Genomic DNA, 25,906 nt, shown 5'->3' with positions numbered 1-25,906 from the left:
TTGTGGATTCTAATCACAAAGTGACCTTAGTCATTTCTCCACTGAAGATAACAGACAAGGCTATTAACAAGGACCTTAGTTTTCTCCTTAAATTCATCCATGCTTCTCTAGAAAAGTCTGAAAGGATCTTGGACCTGTTTTCCACTCATGTTATCATCTTGCAGGTCATTAACCATGACTGCATAAGAGACTGATACTTAAGAAAAGTACTGAATAATTCCTGTAGTAAGGATTTAGTCACAGAAATGAGTTATCTGATGGTTTTCCAGCCATGTCCCAGAAGAGAACAAAGCTGATGGTGAATTTTGTCTTTACACATATGCTGTTGTAATGCGTGCACAATACGGCAATATAATGAGAGCTAGGAAGGTGCAAAGTTGCAATTACCATTCCTGATTGGCTAAAGTTTATGCACATACAATTATTTTTGTTATCCCATCACCCTTAAAAGCCCTGCCCCACATGTTTGTCCCAGATATCTGTTACCTCTAGTCTCTTAAGCTCTTTGGGGCAGGAACTGTCATATTCTATATGTACAGTGAAAGTCAATGGACCTCTTTAAATCTGCACTAGCAGTTGTGCAGCAGATGTCTCCAGCTTCCCAGCCACTGTTAGGGTTGCCACCTGAAGCACAAAAAAACAGGACATCAGGATGATCATGACCACATCAAACTGGACAGCTGGCTGGGTGTACTGAGCACTCTTCCATATTTCTCAGGACTGCTTCTTCAAAAAACGGAATGATCCTGAGAAAACCTACAAAGGTGGTAACCGTCACCACCACGGAACTTCAGAGCACATAGCTGAGTTATCGATCTGTGCTCTAAGAATAGGATTTGTCCTTGAATAAATGGGTCTTCATCATTGATGGCAGAGGTGTATATATATATATATATATAGTACCGGGTAAAAAAGGAGTCAAATCTATGGAGCATTAGCTATTCCTATCAACTACACACAGCAAACAAACAATAAGTGACTGTTGTGTTGCCTAATGCATTACCGGAAGGCACTCTAATCCTATGGTAATGTGCATGGTATAAGAACCTAAAGAATAGATAGCATTATAAATCAAGCAGTAGTGGAGTCTAATGCATCTCCTAACTCAGGTTAATTTTGGCATTATTCCTTTTGTTTAGCTTCCTAAATGCTAAAGTTCCAAAATGTTTAAACCTGCCCCCCACCTCAGCTTGTGCTGTGATCAAATTCATAGGTTCCAAGGCCAGAAGAGATCACTGGGATCTAGTCTGACCTCTGTATAACACAGGCAATAGAATGTCCCCAAAATTATTCCTAGAGCAGATCTTTTAGAAAAAACATCCACTCTTGATTTTAAAATTGTCAGTAATGAAGAATCCACAGTGCCCCCTCATAGATAATAATTAACCATTGGAACACTCACCATTAAAAATTTACACCTTATTTCCAGTCTGAATTTGTCTAGCTTCTACTTCCAGACAGTAGATCATGTTATACCTTTCTCTACTAGATTGAAGAGTCCATTACTAAATATTTGTTCCCCATGTAAGTAGGTATAGTAGGCTGTAATCAAGTCACCCCTTAACCTTCTCTTTGTTAAGATAAATAGATTAAGCTCATTGGGTTTCTCTATACAAGGCATATTTTCTTATCCTCTAGTCATTCTTGTGGTTCTTCTCTGAACCTGCTCCAATATATCAAAATCCTTCTTGATATGTGGGCACCAGAGCTTGACACAGTATTCCAGCCGTGGTTGCACCTGGGCCAAACATAGGTATAAAATAACGTCTCCATTTTTGCTTGAAATTCCCCTTTAATGCATCCCCGGATTGCATTAGCTCTTTTGGCCACAGCTGGGAGCTATGTTCAGCTAATTATCCACCACGACCACTTTTCCCAGAATTACTGCTTCCCAGGATAGAGTTCCTCCATCCTGTAAGTATGACTTACAATTTTTTGTTCTTAGATGTATACATTTACATTTAGCTGCATTAAAATGAATATTTTTTGCTTGGGCCCAGTTTACCAAGTGATCCAGATCATTCTGAATCAGTGGCCTGTCCTCTTCATTATCTACCACTTCCCCAAAATGTGTGTCAGCTACAAGTTTTCTTCCAGATCATTGATTACAAAATGTTAAATGACATAGAGCCAAGAACTGATCTTGGTGGGATCACAATGGAAAGACACCCACTTGATGTTGATTCCCCATTTACAATTATATTTTGAGAGCTATCAGTTAGCCAATTTTTAATCCATTTAATGTACACCATGTTAACCTTTATATCATTCTAGGTTTTTTTAATCAAAACGCTGTGCAGTACCACAAGAAGTCTAGAGAAGTCTAAATATCTTACATCAAAACTATTACGTTAATCAACTAAATTTTTAATCTCATCAAAAAGATATCAAATTAGTTTGACAGGGTCTGTTGTCTATAAGACCATGTTGATTTGCATTAATTATGATAATTCATTTAGTTCTTTATTAATCCAGGTCCGTATCACCCATTCCATTATCTTGCATGAGAATGATGGCAGGCTGACAGACCTATAATCACCTAGATCATCCTGTGTACCCTTTTTAAAAATTGGCATTACCTTTCTTCCAGTTTTCTGGAATTTCCCGAATGTGCCAAGACTTATTGAGAATCAACATTAATAATCAAGCAAGCGCCTCGGCCAACTCTTTAAAAACTTTTGGATGCATGTTATTTGGACCTGTTGGTTTAAAAATGTGTACCCATAGTAGGGAGACCAGATGTCCCAATTTTATAGGGACAGTCCCGATTTTTAGGTCTTTTTCTTATATAGGCCTATTACCCTTCCACTCCCGTCCCGATTTTTCACATTTGCTGTCTGGTCACCCTAACTTATAGTATCTTCTGTCCACACCCTTCTGAGATACTAGTGGCCATTGGAACTCACAAGCTAAGCAGGGTTGGGCTGGGGGAGTACCTGGATGGACAACAGCCAAGGACCATATAAGTGCTGCAGGAGGTGATGATGACAATCCAATAGCACTGATGATGAGCTTTGTGCAGCTCAATGTGGGAAATTTTATAGATTATTTAACATGCTGGTTTGCATAAAAACACACGCTTCCCCCAAGCAGTGTCAGGAGTCGGATGTGGAGCTGCACCAAGCCTGACAGTTGTATGTGGGGCAGGTGGGTGGGTGCTGGACGGTATCTGGAGGTGCTGTGTTTCTACAAGTAGGTGGATGCTGAGTGGAGATTGGAGAAAGGTCGGCAAGGGGGTCTGGAGTAAAGCTGGAAGAGAGAAGGTGACTGGGGGTGGTGGGAGAGAGGGTGAGGGAAGCCTAGGGCTAGTATGGGTGCCACTTATGTTCTGTCCCCATAGCTGCTGTTAGTTAGATGTTCCTTCCTTCCTTCCTTGGATGCAACAGGGACAGCAGAAATAAGATGGCTATGTGAGGAGCAGATACCACACCAGCCTCCAGTGGCCACGAGGAGTGCTGTAGACTGCCCTTGCAGCCTAGCTGAAGGCATATGTAAGCAGCTGGCCTGTATCCCCCCAACCTAGGAAGGACTAATGCCATGTCCAAGGCACTTTCAGGTCTCAGGGCATGCTTTATGAACTCAAACGAGATACTCAGAGTAAAGCTATTCCTCTGACCAACACAGACTGGTGGAGCCTTTCACCTTCACTCCCCGCTTTCTCACCTCTCCCCTCCAGGGCCAATCACAAGAACCAACTTTCCTCCCACAGCTCTACCTTCAACTGAGCTCTCCCAACCCTCTGTAGCGAACACCCAATTCCTTCCAAGCTGCATCTGATAACGGAACAGAGGTGGCTAGACCCCTTCACCCTTAAAGGGCAGATTACTTTATTACAACATGACATTTTAGGTGGTCTTCAGGGATGCACAGCAGAGCTGCCAAATGTGTGTGTCACATGAGATACCTGACACTTGGCAACCCAAGAGTAGGTGGCACTCTTCCCTCTGAATTGTTTCTGATAGGGGGCCTGCAGGGCCTGTTGCCCCCTCAAACTGCAAGCCTCCGGCAGGCATAGAATTTGCCACCCCACACACACGTGGCCCCATTAGCCTGTCTGGAGCTGCCCCTCGCCAAATATAGAAGTCAAATTACACCTATGGCTCCACCATGGTGTCAAGAAGCACTGTGCTACTAGAGGTGATGTACTTTGAATGAGATATGAAACTGAACTCCTGACCACTTCTGGTCACTAGAGATGCTGTGGAGCTTTTTGTAAGATCAAGGGTGACAAGCCAGCCTAACTAAATTCTGATTTGGATGATTACATTCTGCTTCTCTAATTTTCCCCTAAAATTTCATTGAATATAATATTCTAAAATTACTGTCCTAAACTGATGGATGGTGTAACCCGGGTTGGTAACACACTTCATGAATTCCATGCTGTATTGCTAATATGGGAATTTATCTGTGTCAAAGTAGAGGGGAGGCAATGTGACCTAGTAGACAGACAACTGGACTGGAACTCAGGAATCTGGGTTCTATTCCCAGCTTTGCCCCTGGCCCGCTGGATGACCTCGGTAAAATCATTTCACTGTTCTGGGCCTCAGTTTTCCTACTGTAAAATGGGGATAATGATCTTTACCTCCCTTTGTAAATCTCTTTGAGATTTACTGATGAAAAGCACTATCTAAGAGCTAGGTGTTATTAGATATGCCAATCTCTGAAACATAATTTGCTGATTTTGATAATATTGTATATTATGTAATTGTTTATATGTGGGTATAAGACCATTGATGTTGACAAATATTTTTAAAATTGCTCCCTATTATAATTATATTCTTTAAAAAATAATGTGCATTTCTTATGTTGTATCAAAACTTTCCTTGTATTGCCAAGTGTTGCTTTTGCATCAGTATTAACAGGAGGGTTTTTTTGGTTTTTTTTTTTTAATATACCTATATTTTTGCAGGACGTGACTAACATTTCTCCCCTAGAATGGGATTTGCACACTTCACAGCATACTAGCCTCTCCTTTCATTTACTATTTTCAAGCACACAAAAACAAGAGTTTACTATTTAAATACATTATAAAATGATTAACACCATACAACTGGGTTTATAAACTATTTATCAATAAGTGTTCTTAAAGTGCTCGTCCCAGTAGTATCTATGATGTCTTAAACTAAGTAGAAAGACACTATCTGTGAAAGGAGATAAGATCAAACAGTTCAGAAGCATGAGCGGCGTGTATAACAGGCCAGGGAAGCCTTAGCCTGGTGTTGTCGTCGACCCACCACCGGACACCTGGGCCGCGGTGGCCCCACCCCTTCACCGAGGCCCCCATCACCTACTGCTGCTGCCTGCCTACCATGTCTCCTCCACTCCACCACCCCTCCCCTTGAGGACAGGGGAGTGAGGTGGGATGAGAGCCAGTGGCGTGTGGGGGAGTGAGGAGGCTCAACTGAGAACTGGGGCCAGTGGCTTGGCCAGGCAGGGCCTTCAGGGGCAGAAGTATCTGGTGCTTGGGGACCTGGGCAGGTGCTAGGGTTGGCCTGGCATTCAGGGGTTCAGTGGCTCAGCCCGGCACTAGTGGTGAGGACCAGCAGCTCAGCCAGGGGAGGGCCTCCAGGGGCAAGGGGGGCCATCGGCTCAGCCCAGCGCTGGAGCTGGCCCAATGGTCAGAGAGGCCGGCAGCTCGGCCCAGCACTGGAACTGGCCCGGCGCTTGGGGACACTGGCGGCTCAGCCTGGTGCTCGGGGGGAGGTGGTGCATTGGGGGGCTGGCGACTCAGTCCAGTGTGGCTGGGATGGGCAGGCCAGGGCTCCTCTAGTTGCAAGGGGAGGGGGGCCTCAGGGCTTCTCCTGTTATGGAGGTAAGGAGGGATTTGGGGCTCCGGCATGCTGGGGCGGGGCCTTGGGTGGAAGGGGTGAGGCCGGCGGGCTAGCCTCCCCAAAGAGGAAGTTCACCCACTGCCCATGTTCAGAAGTTATAGTTAAGGCTGCAAGTCTGTCATGAAGGTCATGGAAGTCATGACTTCCATGACTTTCCGGGACCTCTGGGACTTCTGCAGCGGCCAGTGTAACTGACCCCAGGGCCGCCCAAGCTTGGGCGGCCCCTGTGCCCCACCAGCCACTGCAGAAATTCCAGACGTCCTGGAAAGTCATGGAATTCATGACTTCCATGACCATCAGCAGCGGTCCCAGGCCACACGCCACTGCCCCCCACCTCCAGAATACCAGCGGCAATCCCAGGCCACCCCCTTCCCCAGAGCACCAGGGGCAGTCCCGGCCACGCTCCACTGCCTTCCCCACCCCATCCTCCAAGGAGCCCCCACGGCCGTCCCCCACATCCTCCCTCCAGAGCATGCAAGATTTAGTCAGGGATATATAGTACAAGTCATGGACAGGTCACGGGGCCCATAAATTTTTGTTTACTGCCCGGGACCTGTCCATGACTTTTACTAAAAATACCCATGACTAAATCTTAACTGTACTTATAGTACACCCTGTTTCTGTAGTCTTTAGTCACACAACACTCCTGTTACTGCTTAAGGGTCTGATCCTGCAATTGATAGCATGTGGGTGGACCGCTGCACCCACACAGAGCACCGCTAATTTCATTGTCACCTGCACCCTGTCAATAGCAGTATCAGGGTCTAATTTCTCACTGTAGTTTCAATTGGATAAAATATTCTAGCACTGTTGTCCTAACTTATGTAGCCTCACTCTATCCTGTTACACCGTTACTATATTTTATTCCAGTGGTGAAACGGGAGCTTTGCTTGAGTAAGGATTGCTGGACCAAGTCTGCAGTTACTTTCCTAAAATCCTACTATTGTCTCACCAAGGGGAAAATATCCAAGTGGCTATCTAATGTCTCAGACATGAAAGCTTAGAAAAAATAAGAATTTTAGTTCAAAAAATGGAAGGTCAGCAGTTTAACAGAAGAAGCCCTTTTGAACTTCCTTTGTATGGAATACATGCTATGTGCTTAATACTATTATAGGAGGAACAAGGAAATTAGTCCCTGATCCTGAAAATATTTCCACACTAGCAACTTTACATTCGTGAATAGCTCAGGGAACTAGTTGTATGAATAGTCAATGACATGCTGAAGTGTTTACCGGATTGGGACCTAAACTCGTAAACTCTTCAGGGAAATGGCCCTGTCTTCCTCTCTAGCTCTCATCCTACAGTGCATGGGCAGACTATATGTGAAAGAAAATGTAGAATCAAATGAAGTAAAAATCTTAAATGAATCCACATGTTCCATAGAATCTCTATGGATAGCAATTCCATGCTCTAATAAGAATATAACAGCAGGCCCACCCAGAGGATTCAGGGGGCCTGGGGCAAAGCGGGAGAGCTGTGGTGCTTGTACTCACCTGTCAGCGGTCTGGGTCTTCGGCGGCATTTCGGTGGCAGGGGGCCCTTCAGTTGCTCCGTGTCTTTGGCAGCACTGAAGCGCCTGCTGCCGCCGAAGACCCGGACCGCTGCTGGGCCAGGGCTCATGAAAATTGCCCCACTTCCCCGCCACCCCCCCCCCCGGATGGCCGTGTATAACAGTGGGGATCTATTATCGACCACCTGACCAGGACAGTGATAGTGATAATGAAATGCTAAGGGAGATTATAGAGGCTATCAAAATAAAGAACTCAATAATAGTGGGGGATTTCAATTATCTCCATATTGACTGGGTACATGTAACCTCGGGACGAAATGCAGAGATAAAATTTCTCAATTCTTTAAATGACTGCTTCTTGGAGCACCGGGTACAGGAACCCACAAGGGGAGAGGCAATTCTCGATTTAGTCCTGAGTGGAGCACAGGATCTGGTCCAAGAGGTAATTATAACAGGACCGCTTGGAAATAGTAACCATAATATAATAACATTTGACATTCCTGTGGCAGGAAGAACACCTCAACAGCCCAACACTATGGCATTTAATTTCAGAAAGGGGAACTATGCAAAAATGAGGAGGTTAGTTAAACAGAAATTAAAAGTAGAAGCTTCATGGACACTTTTCAAAGACACCATAATAGAGGCCCAACTTAAATGTATACCCCAAATTAAAAAACACAGTAAAAGAACTAAAAAAGAGCCACCAGGGCTTAACAACCATGTAAAAGAAGCAGTGAGGGATAAAAAGGCATCTTTTAAAAAGTGGAAGTCAAATCCTAGTGAGGTAAATAGAAAGGAGCATAAACACTGACAAATTAAGTATAAAAATGTAATAAGAAAAGCCAAAAAAGAGTTTGAAGAACAGCTAGCCAAAAACTCAAAAGTTTCTTAAGTACATCAGAAGCAGGAAGCCTGCTAAACAACCAGTGGGGCCCCTGGATGACTGAGATACAAGAGGAGCGCTTAAAGACGATAAAGTCATTGCGGAGAAACTAAATGAATTCTTTGCGTCAGTCTTCATGACTGAGGACGTTAGGGAGATTCCCAAACCTAAGCTGTCCTTTGTAAGTGACAAATCTGAGGAATTGTCACAGATTGAAGTGTCACTAGAGGAGGTTTTGAAATTAATTGATAAACTTAACAGTAACAAGTCACAGGAACCAGATGGCATTCACCCAAGAGTTCTGAAAGAACTCAAATGTGAAATTGCGGAATTATTAACTATGGTTTGTAACCTGTCCTTTAAATCAGCTTCTGTACCCAACGACTGGAAGATAGCTAATGTAACACCAATATTTTAAAAGGGCTCTAGAGGTGATCCCGGCAATTACAGACCGGTAAGTCTAACGTCAGTACTGGGCAAATTAGTTGAAACAATAGTAAAGAATAAAATTGTCAGACACATAGAAGAACATAAATTGCTGGGCAAAAGTCAACATGGTTTCTGTAAAGGGAAATCATGTCTTACTAATCTATTAGAGTTCTTTGAAGGGGTCAACAAACGTGGACAAGGGGGATCCAGTGGGCATAGTGTACTTAGATTTCCAGAAAGCCTTTGACAAGGAAGGTCCCTCACCAAAGGCTCTTACATAAATTAAGTTGTCATGGGATAAGAGGGAAGATCCTTTCATGGATTGAGAACTGGTTAAAAGACAGGGAACAAAGGGTAGGAATAAATGGTAAATTTTCAGAATGGAGAGGGGTAACTAGTGATGTTCCCCAAAGGTCAGTCCTAGGACCAATCCTATTCAACTTATTCATAAATGATCTGGAGAAAGGGGTAAAAAGTGAGGTGGCAAAGTTTTGCAGATGATACTAAACTGCTCAAGATACTGTACATACTCATTCATAAGCTGAATATTTTTGGTAAAAAAGTGATGCATCAAAGAGCAGGGATCGGCTTATAAACGGGTCTACACCAAAATTTGATGATTTTAAACTCTATGGAATAATTGAATTGAATATCTGATACATTGTCATTTTGTTTACCTGGAGTGTCTGCAGGCACGGAGCCCCTCAGCTCCCTGTGGCCATGGTTCGCCGTTCCCAGCCAATGGGAGCTGCGGGAAGTGATGCGCCACTTACCGCAGCTCCCATTAGCTGGGAACGGCAAAGCATGGCCACTGGGAGCTGGGGGGCTCCATGCCTGTGAACTCTCCAGGTAAACAAAACGTCCAGGCCCGCTAGAGGCTTACCCTAATGGGCCAGGAGCCAAAGTTTACCAACCCCTGAAATATAGGTTCAGCTTATGAAAGGGTCATACAGTTTTTGCTATTTTTACCTAACCATTTTGGGGGGTGGTCTTATAAACAAACGGGCTAATGAACGAGTATATATGGTAGTTAAGACCAAAGCAGACTGTGAAGAACTTCAAAAAGATCTCACAAAACTAAGTGATTGGGCAACAAAATGGCAAATGAAATTTAATGTGGATAAATGTAAAGTAATGTTCATTGGGAAAAATAACCCCAAATATACATACAATATGATGAGGGCTAATTTAGCTACAACTAATCAGGAAAGAGATCTTGGAGTCATCGTGGATAGTTCTCTGAAGACGTCCACGCAGTGTGCAGCGGCAGTCAAAAAAGCAAACAGGATGTTGGGAATCATTCAAAAAGGGATAGAGAATAAAATGGAAAATATCTTATTGCCCTTATATAAATCCATGGTTTGCCCACATCTTGAATACTGCGTACAGATGTGGTCTCCTCATCTCAAAAAACATATACTGGCATTAGAAAAAGTTCAGAGAACGGTAACGAAAATGATTAGGGGTTTGGAACAGGTCCCATATGAGGAGAGATTAAAGAGGCTAAGACTTTTCAGCTTGGAAAAGAGGAGACTAAGGGGGGATATGATAGAGGTATATAAAATCATGAGTGGTGTGAGAAAGTGAATAAGGAAAAGTTATTTACTTGTTCTCATAATATAAGAACTAGGGGCCACCAAATGAAATGAATGGGCAGCAGGTTTAAAACAAATAAAAGGAAGTTCTTCTTCACGCAGTGCACAGTCAACTTGTGGAATTCCTTGCCTGAGGAGGTTGTGAAGGCTAGGACTATAACAGGGTTTAAAAGAGAACTAGATAAATTCATGGAGGTTAAGTCCATTAATGGCTATTAGCCAGGATGGGTAAGGAATGGTGTCCCTAGCCTCCGTTTGTCAGAGGGTGGAGATGGATGGCAGGAGAGAGATCACTTGATCATTACCTGTTAGGTTCACTCCCTCTGGGAAACCTGGCATTGGTCACTGTCAGTAGACAGGATACTGGGCTGGATGGACCTTTGGTCTGACCCAGTACGGCCATTCTTATGTTCTTATGTCAGCAGCTCCTATAGCTCTCAGCACTTTTGAAAATTACCTCACTTAGAGGTATGTAAATATGGACTTAAGGGCCTAACAGTAAGCTATTATTATTGAAAATCGTGACCAGTCTTATGGAGATTACATATTGTTTATTGGTGAGATATTGCTAACAATTAAAATAAGAAGGTACAACCCAAAGGCTATTAATACCACGGCTGCTGTATGACTGTCAAAAAATGTGTCCAAACGGACACATGAATGAGTGGCCATACCCCATGCACTCCCTCCAGGCTTGGGGTCACCCCAGGCAGCCTGCCTCAGTTTCTTCCTCAAGGGGCTTCTTTAACTCCACACCCCATTTGTCCATTCACAACACCCCTTCCCGGCATCTGGGTTTATTCAGATAAAAATAAACTCAAAAATAAAACTCAAAGTCTCAAAATAAAGTCTATTCATTTTACCCTCTTGTATCACTCCCAGTTCTTTCCTGTCTATAGTCTGCTGGAGCCTGCTCTCTTTGCAGTCTCTTATCTCCTTGAGCACTTTCCCCTTCACTGCAGCCTCCTGCTGCTCTTTATAGAGAAATCATCTGATCTATACGCAAGTGTGGCTCCTTAGTAATCAGGGTTGGTTGGCCCCAGGCTTCCAGCCTTTGAGGGACAAGCTACCCTGTTACAGGACACATTTTTTACCGACGAAATTCGTAATGTTCTGTGAGTGCTTTCAGGAAGCAGAAGGTGCATGGATTTGAAGCGTTCTGTTTCCTTTCCTCAAATCTTTGTTTTTAAGCACAGAGACTCCTAGCCCTAGAACTACCAGTAAAGACATTGCATCTATATTTGCATTACATCATGATATCATCATCATGAGCAAAGAACTGACATTTTCTATAATCATTTTTATAAATCTCTCACTTTGGATATGGAAAAAGATCCCCACACTTGTCAACTCGTGACTCAATTTCTGCCATGCCATCTACATCAGTCTCCCACAATCCTTCTCTTAAACCACTTCAATGAATCCCATACCGCACATACATTTATGTTTAGCCTCCGTATTCACAGATCTCTCTTTTCTTCTTGTCACTCCACTGACTTAACCATCTGCAACACTGCTTTAAAATTTTATCTTACATGTAATCCCCTGAACTGGTTCTTCCCTATCTGCTTCCCTTCACTTCAAGTCAGACTCTATGCCTTCTGCCTGTTTGCTTCCTTTGTTCATCTTCTTTCCCTTTGTTGTACTTCTCCCCATGATTCACGTCTATATAATGTCTTTTATTTCTTCTAGACCCAGATGTCTGGCACTCTCTTCTCCTTTCTTTTCATTTTTCTGTTCATCATTTTTAGACCTATATCAAAACCTCTCTCATTGCCTCTTCTGAATGCTGCTACTGCTAATGATTTGATGCCTCCTCTGTTGTGCTTTTAAAAAAATAATATTTTCTTCTCACTTAAAGAGGTTTTTGTCTTTACTGTTGGTTATTGTTATATTTTGTGTTAATTCTTTGTCCTTCTGTTAACCTTCTTCAGTGCTTTGCATGTAGAGGGCTATTAATGCAATGTTTAAATGCAGGGTCGTTTTGCGGTGGTATATTGGGAGGGAGGGAGGGAGAACGTGTTGTAGAAATGGGATTTGCCAAGCTCTGACAGCAGCAGTTAAAACTGACACTGTTTGCCTTCCTGCTGTCAAGGGTAATGCAGAGAAATTTCTGAACTGTTTCCTTTCCTCTACTTTAAAGTGAATCATGAGAACTCAAAGGTTACTGATTCTGCAAAAGAAAATGAGAATTCCTGGATATAACGGTAGTTCTAATTTAGGAAACATGAAGAGTCACACAAAAGTGATATGTTTATATGGGACATCACAATATTGTTATTGTTTTTCGTCATTTGGCACAAGAGAAGCTTGGATTATTTCCAGAGGATACATGCACTCAACTAATTTCACATATGGGGCTGACATCTCAGCTGCATGAGAGCTCTGCTTGACACAGCTGAGGGAGTAGAAGTAGTCTATGGGATGTGGTTCAGGCCCAGATGTAACTCAAAAGAGCCTCAGGACTGCTCTAAATGCTGCTCCCTTTGGAGTTGTTATTATGTTGGTTGAGGAACGCCAAGTACAGCACGCTCTGGCCACAGCCTTTCCTGGTCCCAAAACATCCCCAACTTGACTCCTAGTCAAAGGGAGGAGCCCATTAGGCTGGCTGGTCCCACAGGATTCTCCAGTTGCCCCATTGAGACAGATTCCCACCCTTTGCACCACCTAAATGGCTGGTGTAGCTTGGAATGGGGGCAAGACTCATGCATAGGCTACAACATGACCAGCTAATGATGTGGTAAAGGCTTTAAGGAGTATTTCAAATCATGTTAACTAATTAAATTTAGCTTAATTCCATTTTAAAAGCACCTTTTTTTAGCCTATTGCTAGTCTAGCCTGGTCTGATGGGCCCAGGGACAGTAGTGGAAACAATAATACAGCAAAAGCAGAGGAACTTACAGGTCTCTGCAATTTTAGCCAAGGTTAACTGGAAAACCCCTATAATGCCACTAATGCAAGAGAGAGTGTCCATCTGTATCTGCAGCGATTTCATGGTTTCCATTAATCCAACTTTTCATGTGGGCCAGTATTAGTATCCTTTACCTAGACTAGAAGATACATTTGCCTCATTAACTAGTGGTAAACATTTCTCCAAGATCAACCTAGCCCAAGCCTACCAGTAAATGGAGACTGAAGACAGTGACAAAAAGTTCTTATGATTAACCCACATAAAGGCTTATTTCAATAAAACAGGATAGTTTTTGGAACAGCATCTACACTCAGTGTTCAGCAGAGAGTGATGGACCAGGTATCCAAGGGTATTCTTGGCACTTGGTGTTACTTGGACAATATACTGGTCCCAGAAGCTGACATTAAGACCCTTGGGACCTTGGGAACCTCTATAAGGCACTTGCAAAGCTGTCTAAGTATGGGCTTAGTGCCAGCAAGGAAATATTCGAATTTTTTCAAAGACTCAATGTATTGTGGCCATACCATTGACAAAGATGGCTTGTGTAAATCACAAGATAAAATTAAAGTGATCCTAAAGGCACCCTAAACACAAAATATGATAGTTATGTTCTTTTTCTGGGGATGGTCATTTATTATCAGAGGTTTTTGCCTAATATAGCAACAGAGTTACATCCTCTAAAAAAAGCAAAAGCAAAAACAAAACAAAAACAATGCACAAACATGGTGTTGGTCCACACACTATATCAAGGGTAGGCTTTTGAGGAGGCAAAGAATCTTATAGCATCTGAAAAGGTCCTTACATAACACAATGCATCATTGCATATAAAGTTTGCTTGTGACATTTCCACATGTGGAATAGAAGCAGTAGCGTCACATGCAGTGGAAGGTCTTACTGAAAGGCCTACTGCTTTGCTTCTAGATCTTTTACTTCAGCAAAATGTAACCACATTTAAATTGATAGAGAAGCTCTAAGTGTGGTCAGATTAGTTAAATACATATATATATCACCAGTATCTATGTGAGAAATGATTTACTCTGGATACAGATCATCAACCTCTAGTTTCAATTTTTAACTCAAAGAGGGGAGCATCAGTAGAGGTGACACCACAATTAGTCATTCTTGTTGTTATACTGAGTTCAAAAGTACCAACCAGCATGTAAATACAAATGACTTGTCATGCTTGCCATTGGAAGGCACAGGTAGGAATACTGAAGTGGAACCAGAGACAGTCAATATGTTCTATATGGCACAAATTAAACCAGTGACAAGTGTCATGGTTTGACATAAAGCTAATGACAATCCAGTGTTGGCTGAAGTGTATGACATTACATAGAATGGATGGATAGATGCAAACAAATATCTCTTTCCAGTTTTCTTTCAGCAAAAAGGACAGCTAAGTGTAAAACAAGGCTGCGTGATCATGTGTGAAACCAGAGTGGTTTTTCCTACAAAACTCAGCTCACAAGTATTCAAGAATTGCATGAAGGCCATTTGGAAACTATAAAAATGAAATTTCTTGCCAGGAGTTCTGTTCTGCAACCAGGGATTGATACACAAATAAAGAAAATGGCAAAACAACATCAGGGTTGTCATCAAACACAACACTTGCCTAAACAGGCTCCTTTGCATCCTTGGAGTGCCCAACTACACAGACTACACTTGTAATGTCCAAGAGTCAGGCAGGTCAAAGAGCAGTCTCAAACAGTGGTCAGAGATCAAGCAAGAGGCCCAATTGACAGGAGAGCTAATCCAAGGAGAAGGTGAAGCAAGGTAGGTTAAATGGGTCCAAGTAGCAACTAGCAGGCAATAGCTTGTTCCTCAGACAAGGCCCAGAGCTGAAGCAGAAAGTTTATATATAGTCACCAGCCAGTCAGGGCCAAGACCATGTGGCTAATGAGGAAGCGGCTTGTGGATCCCTGGATGCTAGCCCACCCAAGTCTGTGAATTCCCAGGTAAGCTGATGTGTTGGTGTACCATGATAGTCAAGGTTGTTTTCTAAGCATCTGGGAAGCCTATGTTTGAGGCCAAGGGGCTGATAATACTGGACCATTTACAGGAAATATGTTTTTAATTGCAGTAAATGCCCATTCTAAGTTACTTGAAGTATTCTGTATGAATTCAACTAGTTCAGCACAGATGTTGGAAGAGTTAAGACTAGAGCTAAGAGACTAATTGGTTTTGCAGTTCAGTGGCCAAACAGAAAAATAGAATAAAAAATTGCTTATTTCAGACAGAAAATGAATGTTTTGGTTTTTCTCACTAAAACGAAAATCCCAAAAATGTTTTTCAGATCAAAATAAATGTTTTGAATGTGGATTCAAATTGATATGTTGTTTCAAAAATGTCACTTCAAAATGAAATGTCTAAATGGTTCATTTTGAAAATGTCAAAATAACACATTTTGACATTTCTGGGGGGAAAAATAGCAGGGGGGGAAGGGGAATTGCCAAAACTGAATTCACAAATTGTTTCAGAGCCCCAAAAATGCATTATTCAGAAAATTTACTAGTTGCTGATAAAGCTTCACCCAGATCTAGTTAAAACTATTGCTTTCAAGGAGTCCCTGAAGCGATTGTAAGTGACATTAGACCTCAATTCACATCCGAAGTTTAAATTGTCTGTCAAAAGAAATGATATTCAACATATCACATCAGCTGTCTGTCATCCTGACAGAACAGAGTAGTAGATACATTTATCCAGACATTCAAACAAGTGATTTGTGCTATGGCTCATACTAGATAATTTATTACACAAGATTGAGAATTTTCTATTGATTTATAGAAATGCAGCCCATGCTACTACAGCAATGTTGTTTATGGGATGCCTGGACTTGCCAAACCCTGATCTACAAAGGAATGTTCTTAAGAAATACTGTGATCAAATGGCCACAAATAGTCACACCTAGCTGCACAGCTTTCACCTGGGTGAAAGTGTTTTACAGTCAGAGACTACCAAGGTAATTTGTGAGTGATTACATCACAGATTGAACCTCTGTCTTATCAGATAGAAATGGCACCAAACATCTTATGGAGAAGACACATAAATCAGCTTTTAAGTATAAGTCCAGCAAGATTTCAACACCAGTATGACACTTATTGAAAAAAACCAACCCTACAATCCAGCCATAGACAGCAACTTGTGATAGTAACAGTGAGCCTCCCATCCCTATTTCTACTACAAGTGACTCAACAGAGGAGCAGGAAGACATTGCTGTTTCTGCGACACCAGAAAGTAGAGACACCATTCCAGGTACTATTGAGATGCCTATAAGATATTATCCAGAGAGAAGTTGTAAACCACTGCTGAGACTTACATTTGTAGCATGCTGTATATTTAGTGATAGTAGTTTTGATAATAAGGTATTTGTCACTTTTTATGTCCTTTACATTTAAGTGGGAGATGTATGTAGTGCATAGAAATTGGTAGCATCACTTTAAATAGTTTGTGAGTCATGATTTATGTTTTGAAAGCTGCCAGAACCCAACCAGAACAGCAATATGTATATGTATCAAGCCTTACATGTTGTATATGTTCAAGTAAACACAATGACATGGACCCCCACTGTGGACGTGTGGTTCCTTCATGTTATATTTGTTGTGTGAAGAATAAAAGACACAACAAATGAGTTGTGAATGTTACACTCCCAGACCAGAGACAGTTTTAAAACTAGGGTTTTATTAAAATTAATATATAAAAAAAACAGATACCACTTACACAAGTCTCATTGCTGCTCTGTTCTTTCAGAGCACATACAGCTCTGCTGCTGCAATCTGAGCTGTCCCCTTTGACCTCCTCAGCAGACTTTCAATCCTTAAAAGGACATAGCACAGGTAAATTTAATCCTGACATTGCCTTAAGACCATCCATTTGACTTATTATCAGTAGCCCATGATCCACAAGATCATAACTCTCATTCTCATTGAGGCTTTGGGGCTCTCCTCTTTCTCAAGTTGTGGTATCAATGAAGGAAACTTCTGCATCTCTCTTCAGTTATTTCACATTAAGCAGAAAGTTTCTGTGTCAATTCTAGTTCCAGTATCCACTATCCAATTGAAAAGCCAGTTCCAACCAGTTTAAATTCCCAAACATATTAATGTCTTGTGAAATAACAATTCCTAGATCATCAGTGGTATAATCATGTAACTCCAAGTCACTGAGCATATGGCAAGCAATTTAGAAAAAAAAAATCTACTAAATTAACATAATTACCAACTATCTAGAATTATATAATGCTTCATTTAAAGCAACATCCAATATCACTTTGTTTACTCATATTACAACAATCTTGGATAGAATGCAGGGGTAGGTACAGAAATAAGTACTGAATATGGAATGTGACAAACCTGAGGGCAACCCCATGGTTCATTCACCAGTCCCATAATTGGATTTAGACACCAATAAGTAGGTGTCCATAATATTCATATGCCAATGTCTATGCAGTTTGTCTCTCTTTATTCAGACAACCTTGCATGTCCAAAGATTGCTCTGGTGATCCATCCTCTTGTGCACTACTGGTTTCAGGCTACTTGATCACTTTTTGGCATTATGACTTTCAATGGTTTGTGTGAATATCACATCAGTCTAATCAGCAGTTTCCAGGTTTATAGATCAACATCATCCTCATTTCCCAGATGTGGTTACAATGTTCCTGCCTCTGGATTCAGGGTCTCTGTGCCATGGGCAGCATGTGATACCAGCACACAATATAGTTCATCTTCACTCTCACTGTCAGAATCATGAGAGTCTAAATTCCTGTCCTCATTTTGATCTCTTATTATGCTAGTTTGTCTTGTTCCCTGTGTCATCTGCTGTGGTGATTTAGAGGGTGGTGTTATATCCAAGGGTCAAAAGTCACAAAATAAAAGATTGCAATCAAGAACGGTAATACAGCCTTTTTCATCTTCTGCTTTTACATCATAGACTGAAATTTCCCCTTTTCTTTTAAGTATTAAATGAATTTTATCTTCCCAATAGGATCTCAATTTGCTTGGTCTGCCTCTCTGAAAGATTCTGGACCAGTACTATGTCATTGGGTACGAGAGCAGCACCGGGCACTTTCTGATCATAGTGATTCTTTCCATGAGCAGCAGATTTTTGAGGACATTTTGATGCCAGTTCATAAGCTTCTTTCATCTGCAGTTTCCATTTCTCTCTGTCCCCAGGTGCAGATTCATAGTTTACAGGTAAACCAAATGCAATGTCAATGGGCAAATTTGTTGATTTTCTATATAATGATTATAAGGGTGAGAATCTTATAGTCTCATTTAATATACAGTTATAGGCTTACATGACCTTATTAAGGGAATACTACCATTTTTTTTCCATCTGGGCAAGGTTCTGAACATAGTCAGCAGAGTGTGGTTCAGTCTTTCTACTTGACCATTGCCCTGTGGGTGATACAGGATTATGAGATGTTTCAATTTTACCATAGTGCTGTAAACTTCTGAATATATTATTTTCAAACTCTGCCCCTTGGTCATGACAAATCCTTTTGGGAAAACCAACTTTTAAAACAAAGTCATTGAAGATCTTGTCTGCCACAATCTTGCCTGACTTCTTGGTGGTAGGGTATGGTAGGCTTAGACAAACATACCAAAGTAGTCCATTAGGACTAAAATGTATTCATATCCTCCTTGGCTTCTTTCTAGATGGCTCTGTTATAACTATATTATTTAGTGGACCTCTGATAGGTTGGTTGTGTTTCTTTTGCTTGAAGCATGTACTGAGCCTAGTGACATAATGTTTGAAGTTTCTATTCATTTGCAGTCAATAAAACTGAATTCTTACAAGACTGTTTACTCACTCAGCGCCAAATGTCCCATCTCTTCATATACGTCTTGCTATACTTGCCTTTTGTATGGTTCAGCTAATACCAGTTGATTTCATAACTCGATTTTCTGATAAGGTATTCCACCTTTATCCATATGCAGCCACATTCACGCACGAGAGTGGAGATTTTACCACATCTTCCTGTGTTCTCTCGGTTATTAAGTTTGTACCCCAAGGACTTGAAAAAAAGGAGAATTATAACAATAACTGTATCTTCCTTCTGAGGTGCCAAAATGTCTTCTTGGAGAATCTCTTCTGTGCATTCTGTCATATATTTTTTCCATATTGAAGAGTATCCTGAATAAACTATCTGCCTCAACATTAGATTTCCCTGGACAATATTTAACTTTGAAGTTAAAGTCAGCCGCAACCAACCAGTGTGCTGTGATGTTCAGAGAGGAAAACAGGTTAATGTATGCCATGAAGGATTGTGAGTAATAGACGTAGTTGCAGAATTTTTCAGTTACAGTCCATTTCAACGTTAGAAACTCCTGCTTTTCTGAATGAAGGAGATCATTCATCTAAGCTTCAGTTGGTGTTCTTGACCCACAATTTATCTTCCTGACATTGGTATAAAACTGTGCTTAGACCCTTATTGGAAGCATCTATATGATAGATAAAGGGTAAAGCAAAAATCAGCATAGGCTATTATTGGTGGCTGTATTAGGCAATCAGCTGGTTTAAAACTGTTTGGTGTTGCTCAGTTGGGGTAATTGGCAGTTAGGAGGGTATCCATCCATATCGTTTCCCTTGACTTTTGGCTTTCCTCTTTTTCTGAGTCCAATTGAACAGGCAAATCTTACAGTGGCTTTGCTATTGGAGAAAAGTCTTGAATGTACCTTCAATAGTAAATAGGAGGCATAGCAGCTTACAGAGTTCCCCTATGGTGTTTAATGGTTCATCTACAAGAGCAAGAACAGCCAACATGTCAGCTGGATTCATTTTATAACCTTCAGCAGACACCCAAGTAATGTACCTCTCTCTTAAAGAGATCACATTTAGAAGCTTTCATTTTAATATCATGCTTCTGTAACTGTTGCAACATTCTTCTTATATTCTCCATGTGTTCTTCAAAGGTGCCACTGTACATAAAGACATCATCCAGATATGGAATGCACACCTCATCCCTATGTTCCGCAAGGCACTTTTCTATACTTCACTGGAAGGCCACAAGTGTTTTGTTAACCCAAATGGGATTCTAACCCATTCATGTAGACTCCATGAAGTAATGAAGGTTGTGATATGATGACTTTCTTCAGCCATGAAACCTTGGTTTTAGGTCTTCCCTTGATCTAAGACTGAGAACCAAGATTTACCTCCTCATCCGTTCAGAACATCTTGGATTTGAGGAATGGAAATCTGTCTGGTATGGCTTTTCTGTTAAATTCCTGATTGTCTACAAAAAGTCTTAGACTACCATCCTCTTTCTAGACACATACCACTGGTGACAAATAGCATGACTATAATCAGGCCCCTGTTTAGGGGATTTTTAAGCCATTCCTTTATTTCTTTACATAGTTGATGGGGCACTGAGAAGTCAGTCTTCTAGTTGCTGGTTGTGTACATCTGCAGACTAGACATCTTCCTTGTGTCTCCATCATTTCTGGAGAAAGCTTTGGACTCTTCTTTTGGCATCTACTGGGCCATTTTCCTTTGAATCTCTGACAAATGGCTCATGTTCACTGCTGGTTCAAACAGATCTCGGTCATCCCCTCAGTTTGAAGGTGTTCTCTTTACTGGCTTAGTCCTGGATCCTTGGTACTTCCAACTCTGTCTTTTGACACTGATGCTGCCTGTAACTATTTTATATGATGAATACCCCCAGGGAATTTCAGATTTAATCTGCTGTAAATTTCCTAGCACAGTTTGTCCTTTCAAATGATGGTACGTTTTGATGGGTTATTGACAGGGATATGGATCTGGAAAGATTATTCTTGAGGTATTTTATGTCCAAACCTTCAGGCCAGTGAACAGCAGCATCTTGTTCAAAACACTGCTGTCCAACTTTCAGTATCTAGGCCTGTATGAGCCCAACAGGTTAAATTAGTGTTTTTTCCTTTGGGGATAATTACATCCCTTCTCTTCATTTTAAGAATGCACAGATTGTCTGAACTGCTGTTTTGATGAAGTTCACAAGCGCTTCCACTTTTGCCATACCACCATAAGGAAACATACATTTCATATTGCTAATGAGGCTAGGTGCTGGTGCCTCATCAGGTGAATTACAGCAGTGGTTTTTTACTAGCTCCTCAATTGTAGCCAATGATCAAGTTCTCTAATTTGTGTGGAGTGACCAGCAACAAAACATTTAAGATGTCATCATATTTGCTTAATTGAAACTGGACTTCAATCCTTCCTTTGTAAGGGGTTTGAGGTCCATTGATAGCTTTCAACTCCCATCTTCTCTTTCCAGTAGCTCTTCAAACTTTCCAAAGCATGTCCCTGAGAGATTATCTTCCACCCACTGACTCAAACCAGGCACATCTGTGCATGTGTCCTACAGGGCTTGAGTTTTGTTGATTAAACACATCACACATCTCTTTCCAAATAAATTAGCTACTCTGGTTTGCTACTTGGGTATAAGATGGCAAATGCAGGCTGCTTCTAGTAAATCAGATGCAGTGACAGCTTTGTGTCTGCTCTCTTGTGATTTTCCTGCATTACTTCCTGGCACGTCTGAAACTGTGGTCAAGTATTGCTTCTGCCAGATAGCCTGCAGCTAGCACATTCCTTTCTCTGGCGTTGCCCAGGGGTGCTTTTGTTACACGTCTGGACATCTTGCTTTAATATGTTAATTTTGGCTTTCACACCTTTGATTTCATTAATACTAGCCTTTAGTTCCCTGATTTCATTCATCAATGAGTCAACTTTTGTTTCTCTACTTTGGTGTGCAACTTCTCCAATAAGGCCTCACCTGCAACCTGATTATCTTTTAAATAAGGTTGCATCACAGCCTGAATATTATCATTCTGCAGTCCTGTCAGGATTGAATGGAGAAACTTGCTTTGTACCAGGGCAGGGTCAAGGGTCATATCTTAGCTCAGAGTCAACTTCTTGTGAGGCAAACAATATCCGTCTGTTAGTCTATAAGGTGCCACAGGATTCTTTGCTGCTTCTACAGAACCAGACTAACACGGCTACCCCTCTGATACTAAACAATATCTTCTGTCTCAAATCAAATGTTCAGACTAGGAAATCCTGAGGTGCCTCTTTTGGCTCTTGTGCTGCTCTTGAGAGCTGCAGACAAAGTTCAGTTGCATATTTTTCCTGGTAACAAAACCATGAAATGCTCCTCAGTTTTGCAGGCTCAGATTAGATTTTCCCACCACGTAGCTCCTGAGGCTCAGTCATGGGCAAACTGCTTTGAATTACAGCTTGGGTTATCTTGCCTCTTTCAAATCCCGCTTTCAATTTGATAAATCAAACTGCTTAGGCTTAACCAACCTTTTTCTGGAGAGTTCCATATCTGTCCTGTCATTTTAAAGTCTTCTTTTAAAATGGATTCTATTTTCTGGAGTGAGTGTGATGATTTTATCTTTTAATTTCTTTCATGCTTTCCTAAAACGATATGTCAAGAAATTTTAATTTGTCAGCATATTGTTTCTGAATTGTCTCTACTTTGTTTCAGTTGACTCCTCTTTTTCTGTAGGAATTAGAGGCAAAATCTTATCTTTTAATGCTAGCAGCGTAGACAATCCCTGATCTTCTAACTCTTCACTATCTAAATAGCTTCTTATCCATTTGATTAAAGCAATTATTATTATTGTTATTAATTTTAATGCAATTTGTCCCAAATATGCCCAGAGAGTAACAGGTTTCTCTTAAAAGCTCATTCTTCAACTGGTATCAAAGCTCCCCTTCCTTCAGGTGAATGGTCTCTAATTCTCTCCCAGCCATCCTGCTTGCAAACAATTAAATCTTCCCTGGCTCCTTTTCCTGGAACAGTCTGCAGTCACTTCTAGGTAGGTTTGTCTCACAGAGAGGTCAGATTATTGTAATTGAGCCTCTCCTGCCTGTGCTCACCAAATGTTATACTCCCAAGAGCAGGGACAGTTTTCAAACTGGGATTTTATTAAAATTAATATAAATCACCCCAAACACAGCTCGCACAACCCCCACTGCTACTCAGTCCATGCCTTTCAGTACACATACAAATCTGCTGCTGCTGCACCTAGAGCTTCCCCCCCTTAACCCCTCTGCAGACCTTCAATTCCTAAAAGGGCAGAGCACAGGTAAATCTCACCATGATATTCCCTTATGAGTGCTACATGAACTCTACTTTCTCCAGACTCCATCATTATGAAGGGTGAACTTTGACATGTAATTGGGGCCATTGGGCTTCTTTTACACTGGGAACATTTACAAAAAATAATTCACTTCAGCTATACTGGTGGTAGAGCCAGTGAGAGCTGCCGTGTAGAGAAAACTCCCAGAGTTGGATCTGTTCTTCTATGACACTCATCACTGTAGTACCTCACAACCATTAAAATACTTTATCCTCACCCATCTGATATAAGGTTCTGTTATGTGGGATGGGGAACCAAGTAGATTAAGTGACTAGCACAAGGACACACAGGAAGTTTGTGGCTGAGCTACAAATGCAACCAGGATCTTCTAAGTCCTATCCCAATGCCCTATCCACTATACCATTCTTTCTACCTCTTTCCCTTACTACCATTTCAACTATGCTTGCTCTTCACCAGCAGTGATGATCTGGCTGCTGAAGCCTCATTTACACTAAAGCTCCCATCAGTTCTAACACTGTAAACATGTTGCACACTGATTGGTGTTGTAAATTTCCCCACAGTAGGCATGAGCTTTAAATGCTAACTTGCACAGGCAGTTTCTTTTTCTCTCCTTTCCCCCCATTTTCTAAAAAAAATAAAAATAAAAAGCCAAATCAACAATAATACCTGAGTAAAGGAGAAAAACACCAACATGAATACAGAGCTAAAGTTACACGCATAAAAATAAGTCAGGGAATAAAAAAGTTTATTTATAGGCATCCATCACACCTCTATCTGATAGTAACATCTCATAGTAACATTAACTAGCTCATCTTGCACATATAAAAAATTATCAATAGCTAGTTAAGCTAATAAATATCTGACTTCAGTGGAGTAACACCAGGTGAGGATCTGATTCCATATGTCCATGCTGGACAAGTTTACTTTTGTATGCCCTGACTCTTTTGTATTTTAAAATATAATCTTATTGTTGTAGTAACATGGATTTCCATTTATAACATATATAAATCTTGTTCCAATATTGTGAAAACCTTATTCTTTCTGCTTTCCACGGCTCGGAAATTTCAAAAGAAAACCTTTCAAGAAGTGACAGAATGGATGGTGCCCCAGAAATTAGAGTGATTTTCAATGTTTGAATTGTGAGGATGAATTTGGGAAGACAAAATTCATTTTCCCAACTCCTCCAAAGTAAAAGGCTGCAGAACACTCCCCTACACAAACACACCATATCGCTGCGTTGCCATTCCAGCCTATCGTCTAGAATTTCTGGTAGCTACCGTCCATGCTAGTTGTGTACATGTAAGGGACACTGTATCTGCCCATGAATTAGCAGGTAGCCATTTCTTAACTAAAATCAGAAGTGATAATACCACCATGGCATTTCAGGGGCATTTAAATTTATAATCATTAAAGATCCCATTGTACATTTCACATAAAGGTGAAACTCACTGCCCTTTCATGCAGAAACTAAGAGGGCTTGAGGAAATGATGCAATGGCTCTTTTGTGGACACTACTTCAGTCTCTGGCTTAGAATGATGGTGCTCCTCCTTTGCATCTTTGATGGTTGTGGGGTGGGGGATCCAGATTTTGGATTTGAGTAAGCACAGAAACAGTAGCTTCCTCCCCTCAACATAGAACTGCCCCCTCCTCCCTTGTGTAGCAGTTATGCATGTGTCTCTCCCATCCCCCTTTCCAAGAGTAATTGCAGTGAAAATAAGATGGGAATTTCAATCAAGAGTAGAGGTGAAAGCTCTTGTGTCCTATAAATCCCTGATTAGGTGACCACATTTTACCTATCTAAATATCGCTCTGTAGCTTTAATTGGATGACTCTCTTAATTTTCCATCACACATCAAAAACGTTTGTTGGTATTGGACTGCTGCAATATTTCAAATTAGCAGTGAGTGAAGTGGTTCCATGTATAAACTCTCTAAGAAGTGTATCAGATCATTCTGAAACAAAGTTTCTATATAAATACAAGATATTGTTATTAACAGTTGTTTTAATAGCATTACACTTATATATCCAATAAGTATTATATACTCTCTTCATAGGTATTATAAATGAATAAATGTTTGTCTTACTCTTGCAAAGTTCTTGTTGATTTCTGTTGCTTTCACATAAGCAAGGGGAACAGGATCTCACTCCCTGACAGAAGAATGTTCTCTGAATACGCACACAATGCACACAGTCATGGAAATTTTCTCTAATTCGTACTAGCTTACAAAAAGCCCCAATATACTTGTGTAAAAAATTCAAAAGGTAAAACAAAATAATGATGGCACAATATGAGTAACACTAAGGCCCAGTTTGCAAGTGAGAAATAACAACCTATATATTTGAAATAAAAAATTGCATCATGCCAAACGATCAGTTCATGAATCCACAAATATTGGTTTACCTTTTTAGCTAATCAAGATGCAACCTTTAGCTGCAAAAACATATTCTAATATTCTTTATCTTTGTTTAACAGAGGAGAAAAATTTGTTTTAAACAGGATGTGTGCAGAATAAATTTTGTTTCTAAACTGCCATAACAAGAAGCTTTAAAGTAAATCAGACACTGTAAAGTAATTCCACAATGCCTTGGAAAGAGCCCAAGATTGCTGGTTCCTAAATATATTCTCTATGGGTAAATGGAGCTGCCACCCTTTACATGAACAATAAC

The 25,906-nt window shown here is 40.9% G+C and overlaps 1 long non-coding RNA gene across 1 annotated transcript; it reads right to left on the bottom strand.

The window, feature by feature from the left end:
• Positions 1-589: 589 nt before the first annotated feature.
• Positions 590-25,364, bottom strand: LOC120397523. The gene is made up of 3 exons (XR_005593843.1): positions 25,324-25,364; positions 16,877-16,972; positions 590-624 (listed from the first exon to the last, which is right to left on the bottom strand). It is a non-coding gene; the product is annotated as an uncharacterized LOC120397523 (long non-coding RNA).
• Positions 25,365-25,906: the final 542 nt, after the last annotated feature.

This window comes from Mauremys reevesii, linkage group 2 (genome assembly GCF_016161935.1).
Source record: "Mauremys reevesii isolate NIE-2019 linkage group 2, ASM1616193v1, whole genome shotgun sequence".
Classification (NCBI taxonomy): domain Eukaryota; kingdom Metazoa; phylum Chordata; order Testudines; family Geoemydidae; genus Mauremys; species Mauremys reevesii.
The sequence above is the reverse complement of the archived record's forward strand: the minus strand, read 5'-3'. Positions and strand labels throughout refer to the sequence as shown.